The sequence below is a fragment of the Ambystoma mexicanum genome, chromosome 11, assembly GCF_040938575.1.
Source record: "Ambystoma mexicanum isolate Mex_15411 chromosome 11, UKY_AmexF1_1, whole genome shotgun sequence".
Lineage (NCBI taxonomy): Eukaryota > Metazoa > Chordata > Amphibia > Caudata > Ambystomatidae > Ambystoma > Ambystoma mexicanum.
In genome coordinates this window covers 910,865,938-910,878,204 of record NC_090934.1, presented here as the reverse complement: position 1 = coordinate 910,878,204, position 12,267 = coordinate 910,865,938, and the positions used below count along the sequence as shown (strand labels likewise).

The 12,267-nt window shown below is 46.2% G+C and overlaps 1 protein-coding gene across 1 annotated transcript in view; it reads left to right on the top strand.

The window, feature by feature from the left end:
* The window catches only part of LOC138505067 (mucin-5B-like), a 490,455-nt gene that overhangs the window by 183,261 nt on the left and 294,927 nt on the right, over nt 1–12,267 (top strand). The gene's annotated exons all lie outside the window — the stretch shown is intronic.

The following is a 12,267-nucleotide window of genomic DNA, read 5'->3' as shown; positions in this document are numbered from 1 at the left end:
CCTCTCTGCCGGACGAGATAGGATTGTTCCATGCGATGATCTCCAGAGCATCGGAGCTTTTCCAGCTCACGCTGGAAAAGGAAAAGGAGGGTTTCTTATACCAACGCCGAAAGGCAAAGAGGAAGACAATCCTTTCAGTCCCACTCCTGGATGACATTTGGGATGAAGGACTGATGCTTTAGAAGAACCCTTCTACAGCCCCAGCGGCGAGGGACCACCTAGAGAAGACAAACAGGGTGCCAGACTCTGCACCTAAGTGCTTGCTGGCCAACTGCCACCGGACTCAGTGGTTTCTGCAGCAGCCAAGAAGAAGTCATCAGGCTCGACGTCTTCTGCAGCGTCCACCCCTCCTGACAACAAGGGGAAGAAGTTGGATGCGATGGGTAGGAGAGTTATCTACCCAGACGTGATTTGTGACCCCCTGGTGCCTGTTCTGAACAAGTGCAGGGTGAAGACTCTTGTTTCTTTGTATTTTAAAACACATCCCATTTGAGAATTAGGGATGCCCTTTGAAATGCTTACAAATGCCCCCTTATTTGCACACATACATAAAGTGGGGAAAAGGACATCTGAATGAGCACATCTAAGATGTGCTCATTCAGATGACCTTTGTGAATTGGGCTGCCACTTTTTTTGGCGCAAGTGAGGTGATGCGCTAGTGCAGGCGACTCTACCTGACCCTTCACCCAGACATGCAAGCATCCCCACGTGACTGATCACGTGACCATATTTCAGGGAATGATCCACAGAACCCTGTGTTGCCTGAAAACCGCAGAGTTTCCATCCGGCTCCAGACTTGGTGCTACCTGTTGGTGGTCATCTGCTGCCTGACTGCCATCCTCCTGGGAGAGGAGCTGTTTTCTCCTTCTTTGCTGGCCACATCACCACTGCAGTCGTGTGTGACTCTACATGACCTGCCCCCAAGATGTGCAAGCAGCGGTCATGTGACTGATCATGTGACCACATTTCAGGAAGTGCCCCTATGCCATCCTCATCACTGGGCATCCTCTTAAAGGGCACTGGCCGGAGGGAATCATCTCCGCCTATAAGGCCTTTTTGTGACTGTTTCCAGACTCCAAAGACATCCTAATACACAGTCGGCCACTGTGTTGCTTCCCTGCCTCCTATGTCATTGCAACTACCCTTTCATATGGGTCTTTTGTTCCATTTTCTGACAATTTGGTTTATCCTGCTTTTCCTGCTGTTTTCTGCTCTCTACTATGCTTTTCTGTCCTCTCCTCAGTCCTCTTTTCCCTCTCCATTTCCCCCTTTTTGGTCAGCCTTTAGTATTTCCAGTCTCGTCAATGCAACTTCATCTATGTCCCTATGTTCCCTATGTCGACTTTCTAACTCTTCTAAGTCTATCTCTGTTGGGTTACTAAATGCCTGCTCAGTATGTAACAAGTCTCATTCCATACCAGACACTTTTTTTCCATCTTAATTTCCAGTTTCTGTGTATCACCAAAATATGTATTTGTCTTTCAGATTCTATTACCCTGGCCTCTTTCTCTGCCACCGGCCCTTTGGTTGGGGTGGCGGGACTGGTATCCAATACCACTCTTCATATACTCCTGCCTTCTGCTTGCTGACTTTACCCATCTTCGCCTCATTTGAATTCCAGTTAATCTCCTTCTCCAAACCTCAATCTCCTGCCTCATCAGCTACTGCCCTCTCGGGTGCCTTTCCTCCTTTTGCGATGATATTGACTCTCTTCTCTCTTTTCTCCTTCCTTCTCCCTCTTCCTTCTTTCTCTTGGTAGATTTAATTCTCCACTTCTCATTTACTCACTCGTCGTCACCTTGTCCCCCTTTACTGGACTCCTATGATCGCTCCCAGTTCTCTTCTCCCCATCACAAAGCTTAGACTCCTCTCTGGACCAAATGTTCTCCTCTCGCCCTCATTTCCTTTCTTACTGCTCCTACTTCTGACCATCTGCTCCTCTTTTGTTCTGATCCCGCTTCTTCACCCTACTCTAATCCATCCTATTCTAGCTTTCTTTTGTCACCTCACAATCTTTCAGCGCTCAAACCCTCTGCTTTCGTCCCCCTCACCCCTAACTTATATGTCTCTTTCTTCTTTTTCCTTATGATGTGCTGTCCTTTTTTAATCTCACTCTTCAAGTTACCCTTGGCTTATTTTACCCTTCAAGACAGTTTCAGCCTTTGCGCAGGCCCCCTCAGCCTTGTATGTGTCCTCCACTCCTCTCCCTTCGCTGCCCCTTGTGTTGTGCAAAGTGGAACTGTATTAAATACCCATCACTGCCTAACTTTTCTCATCTTCTTTGTATTCCTCCTACAATTCATCCCTATCTATTCCAAGCAAAAAAGGTCCTTCTGTTCCAATCTGATTTTTTCATATTCCCTGCCTCCTCATCATCTCTTTCGACTCCCTAATCAAATCCTTTCCCCCCTCTCCTGGCTCCTTCCTGTCCTCCTCTTTATCCCCTTCTGACTGTGCCATGTTCTTCTCTGACAAAGTCTCAGAGCTTTGTACCTCTTTATCCCCCACCACTCTTTCTGCTTTCCTTCTGTTCATGCTGCCTCCTCACTTTCTTCTTTCTCTCTTCTCTCAGACTTGGATACTGCTCAATTCCTGGCTTGTGCTCACCCAACTGCTTCTCCCTTAGATCCTATTCCTTCTGCTCTTATTCCCAAAATCTCTCCTCTCCCCTTACCTTTTTGACCTCGGTTGTCAACTATTCCCTCTTCTCTGCTACATTTCCCTCATCGTTTCAGTTGGCTACCATCATTCCTATTCTAAAAATACCTTTACTTGACACTTCTTCTCCTTCCAACTATCGTCCTATTGCTCTCCTCCTGTTTCTTTTTTAAGATATTTGAACAGGGGGTTTATACCAAGTCTCCTCGTATCTTGACTCTAATTCTCAACTTTCTCCTTTTCAATCGTGTTTTGCCCTTATCATTGCACAGAAACTGCCTTACTAAGCGCTTCTAACTCTCTTCTTTTGACCTGACGCTTTCAGCTTTCTTCAATGGTGATTTTTCTTGATCTATCTGCCGGTTTTGACACTGTGGATCATCCAAATCTTCTTTCAACTCTTTTTTTTACTGGTTCTGTCCTACACTTTTTCTTCCTACCTTAATGACTGTTCTTTATTAGTCTCAGTCTCTTGGTCTGGCAAGCCATCTCCCACCTATCCCATTCTTCAGGGTGTCCCAAAAGGCTCTGTTCTGGTCCCTCTTCTTTTTATCTCTCTATACCACACACCAACCCATCTCTTCCTTTGGGTTATCTTCCCACTTCTATGGAGATTATTTCCCAAATCTGTCTTTCTTTTTCCTCTTTTTCTGACTGTGCTCGACTATCTCATCCTGTCTTCCTGCTGTCCAGTCCTGGATGAATAACCACTTCCTCTACCTTAATGCTGCTAAAACTGAAGTTCTTTTCTTTCCATCTTCCTCTTCCCCCCTCCCATGCCCCCTCCCTGTATCTCCTTCCCCCTTCTTGCCTTTCTTTCACTCTCTCTGCCTGTAACTTGGGAGTTACTTTCAACTCTGTTCTGTCCTTTGCCTGACATGTCTCCGCCATTGCTAAGACTTGTCGCTTTCAGCTTCATATCATCCGCAAAGCCCGGATCTTTCTAACCTTTCATGCGACTAAACTTCTCACCTCTACTCTTATATTCTCTCAGCTTAATTACTGCTCCCCCCTTCTCCTTGGTCTTCCTTCCTATCGTCCTGTACCATTGCATTCCATCTTCAACTCTGCTATCCGTACTCTCTGTCTACTCTCTCCTCGTTCCTCCGTTTCATCTTCTCCCCTCTCCCTTGCTTGGCTTTCCTTTCACAATCGAATACTGTTTGACTTTCTTGCCAATGTCTATAAAAGCACCCATGGTCCCGCTGCTCTCTATCTCTCTTCTCTACTATCATTACATATACCTTCTAGGTGTCTTCACTCTGCCAACCAGTTCCCACTATCTGTTCATAAACCACACTGTGCACAGTCTCCTTTCCGCTCCTTTTCTTTGCTGCCTCCTGAGCTCTGGATTTCTCTCCCCCCTGATATTAGATCTTCCCCGTCTCTTTATCTTTTTCGCTCTCATCTTAAATCTTTCTTGCTTTGCTCTGATGTTTAGCTCTTACTTTTAATGCTATCATAATGTTTTAATTGTTTATTCATTGATTTGTGTATCGCCTTGTTTGTGCAGCGCTTTGTCAAACAGGCTTTATACATTTAATAAAAGGCAAAATTCGAACAATCTAATTTGAGCAAAAACAAAATTGGATAATGTGGCCCAGGGTGTTTAGGGATGACAATAATTCTAACATCAGGAATGAGAGTCACAATAATAAACATGACACATGAGGTGCCATCTGGAATCACCCCTTCAAAGAAAAGTGGGTTTAATGAATACTTTTGGCCATAAATCGGCGGGTGACCTAGAAACATCTGTTCAAAATTGTCAAGCATTTCACTCCACCGACAAAATGCTGCAACTCAGTCAGTCATATTACAGAATGTGGAATGTCCTGAAGGAACTTGGGACATAGCTCAAATTAATAGGATGGGATAATTGGATTACATGAACATGGAGTCTGAAGACACATATTGAATGTGTTTGGTGACATTTCCTTAAGGAGGATTAAACTGCCTTTAATTGTGGTCCTGGTATATCAATTAGAATGAACATAACATCACTAGAAAACACATTCAGAAGAAAGGAATTCTTCCAAGAGCTAGTGACTGACAATAGAATACATTTGGTCACCGCAAGGGTTGATTAATACATATGATAGAAGACAACTTATGAAGAAGCTGGCTCTCCCCTTCAGGATCCTCATAGACTTAGCCCATTTCCTGTGTAAACTATTACTCACCCCTGATGGGAATAAGCGGGCACCTGATAAGTCGGCAAAGTAGGACATTGCTGTCCCCAGAGGATTCCCTCTTACATCTAGCCACGTTTAATACTCACTCTGCCATCAAACACTCAGCCAACATCTGTCTCCTCCTTGAAGTCCTTGACTTCGATGTCTTTGCTCTTGAGACGTGGTTCAAGGCCAGCTCAATTACTGCTTCTGACTTTCTTCTCCCTGATGGCTATAAGATCATCTCCAAGCCTTCCTTGCACTGCCGTGCTGGCAGTGTGGTTGCTCTGATCTTTCCTGAGTGGGTCCCTTCTTCCCTCATACCCATCCAGCCTTACTTTTCCTTTCAGTGCCTGGTCTGCAAACTGGTCATCTCTCCCACCTCGTCTTTGCCCATTGCCACTATCTACAGGCCATCCGGCTATACCACCCTGTTCCTCTCTGAATGGACTGATTTCTCATCCTCTACTCACAACCACCTCTAAACACCTCATTGTGGGTGATTTCAACATCCACCTTGTCTCTTCAATCACAGCACCCACTCTCTTCCGTGACCTCTGCTCCTCGCTCTCCTTCTCCATTCTTCCTTATGATCCTACCCACATGGCTGGACACACACTTGACACCTTCATCCACACTGATCTTTCACTCACATCCCCACTGATCACCCTACTCTCCTGGTCAGACCACTTCCTCCTCTCTTCTCACATGGGTCCTCTCGGCCTTCTGACAGCACTTCTGCAAGCCCTGTCAACCTCATTCACGAACATCCAGCCCATGAAACGAGTGTCAGCTGCTGCTTTCGCATTTACCTTCATCTCCCCCCTCTCCCCACTACAGACTCTACCTGGTACAACTCTGAACTTGCAGCCTTGAAACGCAAGTGCAGAGCTGTGGAACGGAAGTGGCAGACCCCAGGCTCACCCTGTGACAAACTGGCCTGTCGCTTGCTCCAAAGGCAATACATACTCTCCATCCGCACCAAAAAAAGGGCCCACATTCAGGCTTGTGTCTCTGGTGCAACCAACAACACAGCTGAACTCTTTAAAATCTGCAGGAAACTAGCCAACCCTTCCGCAGTCTTGCCTCTTTCCTCCCAGGCCCACTGCAATGCACTGGCCGCGCACTTCACTGGAAAAACTCAGGACATCCCTGAGCACCCTTCCGTCCCTCTCCCCCTCCTCTTCCCCATCCCACTGCCTCCTGTAGCCTCCCATCCTCCATCTGACTTTCTCATCTCCTTCTCTCCTATCACACCTGATGAGGTCACCAGAGTTGTCTGCTCCAAACAGTTTTCGCCCTGCTCCTCCAGATCCACTAAGGACAATATTGGCTCCTTTGCCCCTGCACTTGCTGATTTCTCCAACCACTCTTTTGCTACTGGATCGTTCCCCTCCTCCCTCAAGCACTCCCTTGTGCACCCCCTCCTGAAAAAACCTTCTGCAGATCCATCTTGCCCAGCCAACTACCGGCCCATATCTATCACCCCCCTTCCTTGGGAAACTCTTGGAAAAGCTGGTGTTCCCCCAATTTACCCAGCACACTGAACTTGTTGGCTGCCTCCACGACCATCAATCTGGATTCTGAGCATCCAGCGGCACGGAAACTGTTCTTCTGAACACCCGTGAGGAACTGCTCGCATCTCTTGATCCAACTCTCCAGATGTTCTCATTCTACTTGATCTCTTCTCTGCATTTGATACAGTGAACCACTCTATCCTCATAAAATGGCTCCATGACATCATATGTATCTTGGAGGAGGCACTGCACTAGCTGACCTCCTTCCTCAAAGACCTTCTGTCCTAGGTTATTCTGGGCTCTTTCTCCTCCCCCACCTCTATCTCCACCCACTGTGTCCCCCAGGGCTCCAACCTCTCTCCCTGGCTCTTTAACATCTATCTTGCCCACTTACATTCCTCATCTCCACCTTCTCTCCTAACTGCCAGTGTTAAGCAGATGACGCACAACTCTTCTTCAAACTTCCCTCTGACCCTCTCCGTACTTCCTCCATCATTCCTGACTGCCTATTTGCCATCCAGTCCTGGTGCACTTCCAGTGATCTCTGCCTCAACACCAGCAAGACTGAGATCCTTCCTATTGAGACCCTGCTCCCTCTTTCTTCCCCTCACTCTGGCCATCTTCAATGGGATCTCCCCATTCTTCATCTGAAGCCAGAAACCTGGGACTCATCTTCGACTCCTATCTTTCCTTCCTCCCTCACATTCTGCATCTTGCCAAAAAGGCCCACTTTCAACTCTACCTCCTCAAAGGAATTCTTCCTTTACTCACTTTCCCCCAAAGCTCAATGTCTCTAGAGCTCTGGTTCTCTCTAGGCTAGATTACTGCAATAGCATTTTCCTTAATCTACCCTCTTCCTCCCTACAACCCCTCCAGCTAATCCAGAACAGAGCTGCAAGACTTATACTTGGCCTCAAGCCCAGGGACCGCATCTCGCCAGCTGTAAAATCTCTCCACTTGCTCCCCATTGCTACAAGGATCAAATTCAAATCCATCTGCAACATCCGTAAGGGGTCAGGGGGGCAAACTATGTACAACTTGCTCCCTAAATAATCTCCCTCCAGATCTTTACGTTCCTCTGGCACCAAATCTCTCTGTGTTACACAGCAAACAGCAAGCTGGTGGCTGATCTCTTTCCTCTGCAGGCTCCCTTCTGTGGGACAACCTCCCCCTCCTCTTCATCTTGAGCCAGATCCCCTCAAATTCCGGAAGCTCCTCAAGACTTTCCTTTTCACCTCCTCCATCCCTTGCTCCCTCCTCTGCTACACCCCACAGTTGCTGAGATTGGTGACCAGGGCCCTTATGTGTCCTTTTGCGCCCTGGCCTCCCACACCTAATCGCCTTAAGCCCCTGCCCGATCCCAGTACTTGCTTTGGCATTCACTGGCCAATGCCACCACAGGCATGCACTCATTTATTAGCAGCTGACCACTCACCTATGCACTTACAGCTGCTCACTCCCTAGCACTTCCTTCCCGGGACACCTTGCCCTTATCCACCCAACCCCTCATCCCTTCTCTCTATGCACTTGCACTTTCTGAATCATCACAAGGCCTAGTATGTCCGCCTCTATCTTTCATTGTTGTATTTGATTTTCACTCCCATGCTCCCTCCCTGTTGCCTTGTGGTTGCTTTGAAACATAATTTACTGGATGTATAAACATCTTACAAATGCACAATAAATAACAAAATAAAAAAATGCTTCTCAGTCAAGGCCTTTATGATAAGCTCCGCAAGACCATACCTAACTAGGTGTCAGTCTTTCATCACTGCAATGTCAAGCACTATCACAACGGCTCTCCCACATCCATACATCTGCAATAAACACGCAAAATTCGGTCGAGCTATTCCCTGGATAAATTACTCTCATGATAACTATGGGCTGCTCTTAAGTACTGAGCCACCCATACCTACCTTTGTGCTGGCTTAAAATACACACACACATTTTAGAAATCCTTTCTTCACCTGTCACAACTCTGACTATGGTCTTCGGAAGGGTGTTCAACCCCACAGCGCTTCGAGGCCATAAATAGGCACTATATTTATTTGATTTATTGTGCATTTGTAAGGAGCTAATACATCAAGTAAATTGTGTTCAGAGCGCTATGCAAATCATAACATAACTCAGAATTCCGAGGCTTTGTATGACAATACAATGGACAACAGTGATGGGCACAGCACCTGACATCTGTAAGTGATGTCACAAGTGCAACACCAAGGAAGTCACATGAGGAGACAGGAGATGGTGAGACCTAGAGACACCGGGCATCATTATAAGTGTGGCGGTCCGGAAACAAGGTTGCGCAGCAGCACCGGTAGGCACATTCATCACGGAAGCACCGACACTGTTAGCAGTGGCGACAGTGCTTCCGTCTCCCTACTCCTATGGGACTCCATGGGAATGGGGACTTACAGAATCTGGTGCCTGATATCCCGTGACGCTGGGACCTGAAATGCACCGGTGGCACCGGGACGTCAGGCCCCCCCAGAGTCAGTGTTATGGTGTTGGTGGCAGCCCATTGGTTGCACCGTTGGGTTACCACCAACCTTGTAATGCGGCCAGACCTTTTTGAAATGGGGATAATTATTTCATGTATCACTTGTGAAATTAGAGTTTGAACTGCAATGACAGTCCCAGTAACATGGAGGAGCATCACACTTCAGTCCTTGAAGAAGAAGTAAGAAGATCTAGGCTTCACAACTGGAAGTTCTATCAATCTATGCCCTCTCCTACTAGGCTGCTTTTTCACTGCCTGCCTGTGCCTTGAATTACATGTGCACGTGAGAAAAACTGGATGGATGAGTGAAACAGAGATGAGACAGGAGAAGGGCATGCAGCACCTACCTGCATGGAGCCTGTATGTATCCGATAAACCAACAGTAAGCAATTCAAATAAAACATTTTGTCAATGAGGATAGTGTTGCCAAAGAATCTAGTTTTCAAGTGAAGTCATTTACTAGTGACCACACAACACAACATTGCTTAACTGTGGTGTCTTCCTTTAAATGGATGGAGGGTCTGAAGCTGTGAATGTGTGGTGTGTCCTTCAGAGATTCATGATTACAGCCTAGGATTTAAGAGTAACTGCTTATTATTAACATGTTATCCTGTCAGAAGATAACTTTAGGATTATCTGGACCGACAGGAAAATCACAATATGAAATGAGTGTACATAAGTGACTAGGGATGTTATTTATTTATCAATGCAATCCTGACCCCTGACAACTCTTGTCTATGCAATTTATTTGGAAAGGGCCTAACAGATTTAGAGGCAATTTGTGTGGAACAATGCTGGCTTTGTTTGTGTAAGTCCTATCAGCAAGAAGGATGAGAACATCCTAGGCCAGGTCTATGTCAGAATTGTTGACAAGGTCATTAAAGACCCCCCTACATGCTTCCCAAGAATTTTGTCTGAAATAGACGATTAGTGAATTGACATTTTAGTTTACTTGTTTAAGGGTGTCGAAGAAGGAAGCTGACACAAAGGTGGCATGGTTTTGGTTATAGACTTTTATTTCTGTATACAAAGTCCCTCTCTATCCCCTTTTCTAAAAGGGATTTCCCTGCATCAAAACTAATACTAAAGGGTCTGTCAGAATGTCTGTCCAATCACACACCACAGTCTTGTGTCATGACCTACTTCACCACTCACACTACAACTAAAGGCTAATCTAAAAGAACATTCCTTCTCCATTAAAATGTCTCCCTTCTCCTCATGCTTGGATAGTGTTCAAAAGAATGTTCTCTTGCAACAAAAATATGCCAGAGGGAATGACTCCCTTCCTGTGGTTGGCAGGTTTCATACAGCCTTCATATGATTCCATATCCAGGCGAATGGATCCCTTCTACTAGTGTAGATCGATAGTTTCCAATAAAACCAGAGGGAATGACTCCCTTACCCGGGTGGCTCTACAACTCTCAGTTTTGTATCATGAGAATGATTCTCTTCTCCTGGTATTGCTTGGCACAGTTCACAGCAAGGCCAGTGAGAATGACTCCCTTCCCCTGGCATCTTCAGAGTATTTTCCAAGAGCATTGGTCCCTTTCCCAGGAGAATTCTCCCTTCTGGAGTCTCAAAAGTTCCTCCTCACAGCCCTCAGCTTGATTTATACTTTGCCACTCTGTTTTATTGTTAGCAAAGTCTCAAATCCTTCTTTGCTGATCACTGGACTCGGCCACCACTGCGATGAAGAAGTTCTCCTTGCTTGCTCAGTTCCCCTTTGTTGGGATCTCAGAGCCTTCTCTAGTGGTTAGTGGGCCTATAACTGCCACTGCAATGAGATAACTCTCTTTGGATGCTTGGTTTATGCAGTTTTGGGTCTCCAATCCTTCTCTGGTGGTCAGGGGGCTCATGGTCGACACTGCAAGGAGGAGGTTCTCCTCGGATGCTTGGTTTATGCTGGTTAGGGTCTCCGACCATGGTCGCCACTGCAATCCGGAAGTTCTCATCGGATGCTTGGCTTATATCAGTTAGGGTCTCCAACCCTTCTATGGTGGTCAGTGGGATTATGGTTGCCACTGTGATGAGGAGGTTCTACTTGGATGCTTGGTTGTGTTGGCTTAGGTCTCTGACCATTTTCTGGTGGTCCGTGGGCTTATGGTCACCACGGCGGTTAGGAAGTTCTCCTCGGATCCTTCGTATGACAGTGTTAGGCTCCCTGACCCATCTAGCTTCCACCTGTGTGTCCTCTCCGGGGTCTCCTACATCCCGTTACCTTCTAAGGTATTTTGGCATGCTACTGGGACTTCCTGGGACTGGGGTTCTTCCCTTCGCTGCACCAGTCTTGTTTCCACAGCATTGCAGCAGCTTTGTGGTCTGATCTGCTGCCCGGCTCTTCGCTCCTGCTTCGCGTTCGGGTCAGCTGGACCAATGGAGAACTTCTTCCTTGCCTCAATGGCATCCTCTGCTCTTCTCCGACTGGTCTACCCACAGCGTTTGAAACTCCCGCTGGTTTCCATGCCTGTTGCCTCTTCTGGCTGGGTTTGACACGTTGGTTAATCCATCATCCATAATTATACAATGTTGCCAGTCCTGCCTTGGTGGATTGTAAAAGTCCTTTGTTCTTAATGATAACTTTATCTTCATGCTTCCTCAGGCCACCACGTACCAGTACTAGCACAGTCAATGACCTTCATGTTTCCTGTGCTCTTCTCCTTCCTAGTATTTTTGGCTTTAGCTTTATGCCTTTCGTGACAGCAGTGCATAGGTTTACCTTCAATAAAATGGTTCTGAACAGTGGGGAAGGCTAGGGAATGTTGGGGAGTGACAATGTTCAAGGGGCTGCACCACAGATGATCGTCCTTGTCCCCAGAGGGGAGTCCATCCCCATGATGTCCTCGCACATTAAACCACCCCTAGGGGGACTATTGGGTAGCAGCCGCACCTCCCTAGCCTTATGAAAAAGAGCTCCACCTGGGGAGAAGTGACAACACCTTGTGAATTGTCGCACTTTCCTGTACTTTATACCAAAACTGTTGATATAATTTTACACAATACTCTTCTTTAGATGAACCCGAGCTGCAAATGTGGGCTACAGTAAACAAAAAAAAAGAATCTTTGCTATGGGTTACTTGCAATTGTTTTTCACCAAGCAGTCTTTTTTTGCAATACCTGTTACCGTTTTTTATTTTTTTTAAACTTTTGTGATTCAAAACTCAAGGAGAAGTTCAAAAGTTCAAACAGATATCCCAGCACTGACATCAAAGGATAGTTTTTTAAAGCAGTGGTTGAAACCAAATAGTTTTACTTGGTGTTTGCTTGAATGAGTTGGTTGGTAAAATAAGAACCCGTTTTGATCATATTCGATTTCATATACTCTTTCAATTACTTACTGGTATGGTAATTCTGATGTGCAACTTACCTCCTGGCACAGTTTGCAGGTGTTTAGTAAAGTCCTCCTGGTTGACATTTATTTCCT